The sequence below is a fragment of the Salmo salar genome, chromosome ssa18 (assembly GCF_905237065.1).
Source record: "Salmo salar chromosome ssa18, Ssal_v3.1, whole genome shotgun sequence".
NCBI classification, from domain to species: Eukaryota; Metazoa; Chordata; class Actinopteri; order Salmoniformes; family Salmonidae; genus Salmo; species Salmo salar.
In genome coordinates this window covers 74,491,327-74,498,826 of record NC_059459.1, presented here as the reverse complement: position 1 = coordinate 74,498,826, position 7,500 = coordinate 74,491,327, and the positions used below count along the sequence as shown (strand labels likewise).

Genomic DNA, 7,500 nt, shown 5'->3' with positions numbered 1-7,500 from the left:
TCTGATATCTGTTTCACTGATTTCTGCTCTCATAAAAGCCTGGGTTTTCTGTACGTTAACACTAGAAGCTTATTTCCTAAAATGGATTAATTGAAAGTGTGGGTTCACAGCTCCAATCCAGATGTGTTGGTCATTACTAAGACGTGGTTAAGGAAGAGTGTTTTGAATACTGATGTTAACCTTTCTGGTTATAACCTTTTCGGCAAGACAGATCTTCCAAAGGTGGGGGAGTGGCAATCTTTACCAAGGATCACCTTCAGTGCTCGGTTGTCTCCACCAACTCTGTCCCAAAACAATTTGATTTGCTGGTTTAAGCATGAAACTTTCAAATAGCTCTTTGTTGACTGTTGCTGGGTGCTATCGTCCTCCATCAGCACCGGCCTGTACCCTACCTGCCCTAAGCTCTCTCCTGGCCCCTTACACTAAGTCTGAATTGGTCTTGCTAGGTGACCTAAACTGGGACATGCTTAAACCACCTGACCAAGTCCTAAAGCAATGGGACTCCCTAAATCTTTTTCAGATTATCACCAATCCCACAAGGTATGTCTCCAAACACCCAGAAAAGGCTACTCTTCACGATGTTATCCTCACAAATAATCCTGATAGGTATCAGTCTGGTGTTTTCTGTAATAACTTTAGTGATCACTGTTTTACAGCCTGTGTTTGTAATGGCTGCTCAGGGAAACTACCTGTCCTGATTTGTCATAGACGCTTGCTAAAAAACTTGAATGAGCAAGCCTTCCTTCCTCTGTAAAATGGTATAGAATCAGCTTGATCGCCTCTGTCTAAGATGCTTGGACCTTCTTTTTTGATATTCTCAGTGGTATTGTTAACAAACACGCCCCCATAAAGAAAATGAGAATTAAAAACAGGATCAGCCCCTGGTTCGACCGTGATCTTGCAGAGTTACTCCACCTCAAGAATTGCATTTGGCGAAAGGCTCGGCATACTCAGGCTGACTGGCTCTCGTTCAGGCAAATGAGAAATAAATGCACTCAGGCTAGCCGGAAGGCCAAAGTTAGTTACTTTAAGGAGCAGTTCTCTCACTGTGGGTTTAACCCCAAGACGTTCTGGAAAACAGTTAAAGACCTGGAGAATAAACCCTCCTCACAGCTACCCATGTCCCTTAAAGTTGATGTGGTTGTTACTGACAAGAAGCACATGGCTGAGCTTTTTAATCACCACTTCATTAAGTCAGGATTCCTATTTGACTCAGCCATGCCTGCTTGCCCGTCCAACATTTCCTCATCTCCCACCCCTTCTAATATGACTAGCCCCGATGCTTCTCCCTCTTTTTCCCTTGCCCCGCTACGAAGTTTCTCCCTGCTGGCGGTCCAAGGTGCTAAAGGAGCTCCTGAAACTTGACCCCAAAAAAACATCTTGGTCAGATGGTTTAGACCCTTTCTTCTTTAAGGTTGCTGCCCCTATCATCGCCAAGCCTATCTCTGACCTTTTTAACCTGTCTCTCCTTTCTGGGGAGGTTCCCATTGCTTGGAAGGCAGCCACGGTTCGTCCTTTATTTAAAGGGGGAGATCAAGCTGATCGTAAATGTTATAGGCCTATTTCTATTTTGCCCTGTTTATCAAAAGTGTTGGAAAAACTTGTCAATAATCAACTGACTGGTTTTCTTGATGTCTATAGTATTCTCTCTGGTATGCAATCTGGTTTCAGCTCAGGTTATGGATGTGTCACTGCAACCTTAAAGGTCCTCAATGATGTCACCATTGCCCTTGATTCTAAGCAAAGTTGTGCTGCTATTTTTATTGACTTGGCCAAAGCTTTTGATACGGTAGACCATTCCATTCTACTAAGGAGTATTGGTGTCTCTGAGGGGTCTTTGGCCTGGTTTGCTAACAACCTCTCTCAAAGAGTGCAGTTTATGAAGTCAGAACATCTGCTGTCTCAGCCACTGCCTGTCACCAAGGGTGTACCCCAAGGCTCGATCCTAGGCCCCACGCTATTCTCAATTTACATCAACAACATAGCTCAGGCAGTAGGAAGCTCTCTCATCCATGTATATGCAGATGATACAGTCTTATACTCAGCTGGCTCTTCCCCGGATTTTGTGTTAAACGCTCTACAACAAAGCTTTTTTAGTGTCCAACAATCTTTCTCTACTCTTAGCCTTGTTCTGAACACCTCCAAAACAAAGGTCATGTGGTTTGGTAGGAAGAATGCCCCTCTCCCCACCGGTATGATTGCTACCTCTGAGGGTTTAGAGCTTGAGGTAGTCACCTCATACAAGTACTTGGGAGTAAAGCTAGACGGTACACTGGCCTTCTCTCAGCACATATCCAAGCTACAGGCTAAAATTAAATCTGGACTTGGTTTCCTCTATCGTAATCGCTCCTCTTTCACCCCAGCTGCCAAACTAACCCTGATTCAGATGACCATCCTACCCTTACTAGATTACGGAGACGTAATTTATAGATCGGCATGTAAGGGTGCTCTTGAGTGGCTAGATGTTCTTTACCATTCAGCCATCAGATTTGCCACCAATGCTCCTTATAGGACACATCAATGCACTCTAAACTCCTCTGTAAACTGGTCATCTCTGTATACCCGTCGCAAGTCCCACTGGTTGATGCTTATTTATAAAACCCTCTTAGGCCTCACTCCCCCTATCTGAGATATCTACTGCAGCCCTCATCCTCCACATGTAATACCCGTTCTACCAGTCACATTCTGTTAAAGGTCCCCAAAGCACACACATCCCTGGGTCGCCCCTCTTTTCAGTTCGCTGCAGATAGCGACTGGAACGAGCTGCAACAAACACTCAAACTGGACAGTTTTGTCTCCATCTCTTCATTCAAAGACTTAATCATGGACACTCTTACTGACAATTGTGGCTGCTTTGCGTGATGCATCGTTGTCTGTACCTTCTTTCCCTTTGTGCTGTTGTCTGTGCCCAATAATGTTTGTACCCTGTTTTTTCTGCTACCATGTTGTGTTGCTACCATGTTGTGTTGCTACCATGTTGTGTTGCTGCCATGTTGTTGTCATGTTGTGCTGCTACCATGTTGTTGTCATGTTGTGTTTCTACCATGTTGTGTTGCTACCATGTTGTGTTTCTAACATGTTGTGTTTCTACCATGTTGTGTTGCTTCCATGTTGTTGTCATGTTGTGTTGCTACCATGTTGTTGTCATGTTGTGTTTCTACCATGTTGTGTTGCTACCATGTTGTGTTTCTAACATGTTGTGTTTCTACCATGTTGTGTTGCTTCCATGTTGTTGTCATGTTGTGTTTCTACCATGTTGTTGTCATGTTGTGTTTCTACCATGTTGTGTTGCTACCATGTTGTGTTTCTACCATGTTGTGTTACTACCATGTTGTGTTGCTTCCATGTTGTTGTCATGTTGTGTTGCTACCATGCTGTGTTGTCATGTGTTGCTGCCATGCTATGTTGTTGTCTTAGGTCTCTCTTTATGTAGTGTTGAGTTGTCTCTCTTGTCGTGATGTGTGCTTTGTCCTATATTTTAAAAATGAAATGTTTCTATTCCTATGAAACCCGCGAGTGTAATGTTTACTGTTAATTTGTATTGTTTATTTCACTTTGTTTATTATCTATTTCACTTGCTTTGGCAATGTACACGTATGATTTCCATGCCAATAAAGCCCCATGAATTGAGAGGGAGAGGGAGAGGGAGGGAGAGAGGGAGAGGGAGAGGGGGAGAGAGAGAGGGAGGGAGAGAGAGGGAGAGGGAGAGGGGAGAGAGAGGGAGGGAGAGGGAGAGAGGGAGAGAGAGGGAGAGAGAGAGGGAGGGAGAGGGAGAGAGGGAGAGAGAGGGAGAGGGAGGGAGAGGGAGAGGGGAGAGAGAGGGAGGGAGAGGGAGAGAGAGGGAGAGGGGGAGAGAGGGGAGGGAGAGGGAGAGAGGAGAGAGAGGGAGAGGGAGGGAGAGAGGAAGGGAGAGAGAGAGGGAGGGAGAGAGAGGGAGGGAGGGGGAGAGGGAATGGGAGAGAGGGAGAGGGAGGGAGAGAGGGAGGGAGAGAGAGAGAGGGAGGGAGAGGGGGAGAGGGAGTGAGAGAGAGGGAGAGGGAGGGAGAGAGGGAGAGAGGGAGGGAGAGAGGGAGGGAGGAGGGAGAGGGAGGAGAGAGAGAGGGAGAGGAGGGAGGGGAGTAGAGGGAGAGAGAGGGAGAGGGAGGGAGAGAGAGGGAGAGAGAGAGGGAGGGAGAGGGAGGGAGGGAGGGAGAGGGAGGGAGAGAGAGGGAGAGAGAGGGAGAGGGAGGGAGAGAGAGGGAGAGAGAGAGAGGGAGAGAGAGAGGGAGGGAGAGGGAGGGAGGGAGGGAGAGGGAGGGAGAGAGAGAGGGAGAGAGAGAGGGAGGGAGGGAGAGGGAGGGAGAGAAAGAGGGAGGGAGGAAGATGTGTTTATGTGTGTGTTAACATATCAGTTGGGGAGTGAGGTAGGTCTGCTGTAGGCCTACACATTGTCTCTCCAACACACCCACTTTGCTTTCTTTCTTCCTCTCAATGAGTCTTTCTCTCTTGCTCTTAATCACTCTTTCTCTTTCCCTCACTCACTTGTTGTTTTTCTTGTTTCTCTCTCTCTATCAGATCATTTTGCTCATGGCCTCAATGAGCTCCCCCATCAATCGTTCATTGTTTCTCCTTCCCTCTGTTTCTCTGTCTTTATTCACTGGGAGAAACTGGGGATGAGGAGTTTGTTAATGCACGGTGTGTGTGTGTGTGTGTGTGTGTGTGTGTGTGTGTGTGTGTGTGTGTGTGTGTGTGTGTGTGTGTGTGTGTGTGTGTGTGTGTGTGTGATCTGACCAGTATTTCATAGAGATGTTTTTTACTGAAGGGATTTTCCCTCCCTCCCTTCCTCCCTCCCTCAACCCTTCCTCCTTCACCTTTTCCAGTGATGTCTGTCTTCTACTTGCTGACTCAACCACATGATGAATAGAACTCGAGCTGATTCTCTTCGTCCAATCTTCCTTCCCTCTCACTCACTATCTGCTGCTGAGCTTCCTTTCCCCCTCTCCCTGGGTCATTTACTCGCTCTCTCTTCCCCTCTCCTCCTTTCTCTCCAACTCCCTCTCTTTCCCTCTCCTCCTTTCTCTCCAACTCCCTCTCTTTCCCTCTCCTCCTTTCTCTCCAACTCCCTCTCTTTCCCTCTCCTCCTTTCTCTCCAACTCCCTCTCTTCCCCTCTCCTCCTTTCTCTCCAACTCCCTCTCTTTCCCTCTCCTCCTTTCTCTCCAACTCCCTCTCTTCCCCTCTCCTCCTTTCTCTCCAACTCCCTCTCTTTCCCTCTCCTCCTTTCTCTCCAACTCCCTCTCTTTCCCTCTCCTCCTTTCTCTCCAACTCCCTCTCTTTCCCTCTCCTCCTTTCTCTCCAACTCCCTCTCTTCCCCTCTCCTCCTTTCTCTCCAACTCTCTCTCTCTCCCCCTTTTTTTCCAACTTGCTCTCTCTCTCTCTCCCTCTCTCTCTCTCTCTCTCTCTCTCTCTCTCTCTCTCTCGGGCTGTGGAAGAGAGACAGAGATAAATGGTTATTGGTGGGTCTCTCTCTCTCTCTCTCTCTCTCTCTCTCTCTCTCTCTCTCTCTCTCTCTCTCGGGCTGTGGAACAGAGACAGAGATAAATGGTTATTGGTGGGGCTCTCTCTCTCTCTCTCTCTCTCTCTCTCTCTCTCTCTCTCTCTCTCTCTCTCTCTCTCGGGCTGTGGAACAGAGACAGAGATAAATGGTTATTGGTGGGGCTCTCTCTCTCTCTCTCTCTCTTCTCTCTCTCGGGCTGTGGAACAGAGACAGAGATAAATGGTTATTGGTGGGGCTCTCTCATTGTACCACATCAGACAGATTAGTCTTTGGTTTATGGTCACTGAACAACAGTCTTGCCACTTGGGGGAACTAGTTCTCTCATATTCAACTCAGTAGATGTTCGTTATCTGTGTGTTAAAACTCTTACTTTATGTCATTAGAAAGATCTGAACCTGAGGTGTAACAATAAGATACAATACAACTATTATTCATCCTGGGGGAATTCCCTTTTTCCACATAAATAACAGTAGACCTATTCTACAGTACTATTCTACAGGAGGCCTATTCTACAGTACTATTCTACAGGAGGCCTATTCTACAGTACTATTCTACAGTAATATTCTACAGTACTATTCTACAGTAATATTCTACAGTACTATTCTACAGTAGACATATTCTACAGTACTATTCTACAGTACTATTCTACAGTAGACCTATTCTACAGTACTATTCTACAGTACTATTCTACAGTAGACATATTCTACAGTACTATTCTACAGTACTATTCTACAGTAGACCTATTCTACAGTACTATTCTACAGTACTATTCTACAGTACTATTCTACAGGAGGCCTATTCTACAGTACTATTCTACAGTACTATTCTACAGTACTACTCTACAGTACTATTCTACAGTACTATTCTACAGTACTATTCTACAGTAGACCTATTCTACAGTACTATTCTACAGTACTATTCTACAGTAGACCTATTCTACAGTAGACCTATTCTACAGTACTATTCTACAGTACTATTCTACAGTAGACCCATTCTACAGTACTATTCTACAGTACTATTCTACAGGAGGCCTATTCTACAGTACTATTCTACAGTACTATTCTACAGTAGACCTATTCTACAGTACTATTCTACAGTACTATTCTACAGAACTATTCTACAGTAGACCTATTCTACAGTACACCCATTCTACAGTACTATTCTACAGTACTATTCTACAGTACTATTCTACAGTAGGCCTATTCTACAGTACTATTCTACAGTACTATTCTACAGTAGACCTATTCTACAGTAGACCTATTCTACAGTACTATTCTACAGTACTATTCTACAGTAGACCCATTCTACAGTAGACCTATTCTACAGTACTATTCTACAGTACTATTCTACATAACTATTCTACAGTACTATTCTACAGTACTATTCTACAGAACTATTCTACAGTACTATTCTACAGTAGACCTATTCTACAGCACTATTCTACAGAACTATTCTACAGTACTATTCTACAGTAGACCCATTCTACAGGAGGCCTATTCTACAGGAGGCCTATTCTACAGTACTATTCTACAGTACTATTCTACAGTAGACCTATTCTACAGTACTATTCTACAGTACTATTCTACAGTACTATTCTACAGTACTATTCTACAGTACTATTCTACAGTAGACCTATTCTACAGTAGACCCATTCTACAGTACTATTCTACAGTACTATTCTACAGTAGACCTATTCTACAGTACTATTCTACAGTACTATTCTACAGTACTATTCTACAGTAGACCTATTCTACAGTACTATTCTACAGTAGACCCATTCTACAGTACTATTCTACAGTACTATTCTACAGTACTATTCTACAGTAGACCTATTCTACAGTACTATTCTACAGTACTATTCTACAGTAGACCTATTCTACAGTACTATTCTACAGTACTATTCTACAGTAGACCCATTCTACAGTAGACCTATTCTACAGTACTATTCTACAGTACTATTCTACAT

At 44.5% G+C, this 7,500-nt stretch overlaps 1 protein-coding gene across 1 annotated transcript in view; it reads left to right on the top strand.

The window, feature by feature from the left end:
• LOC106577890 (arrestin red cell) overlaps window positions 1-7,500 on the top strand; it is a 100,389-nt gene that overhangs the window by 49,862 nt on the left and 43,027 nt on the right. The gene's annotated exons all lie outside the window — the stretch shown is intronic.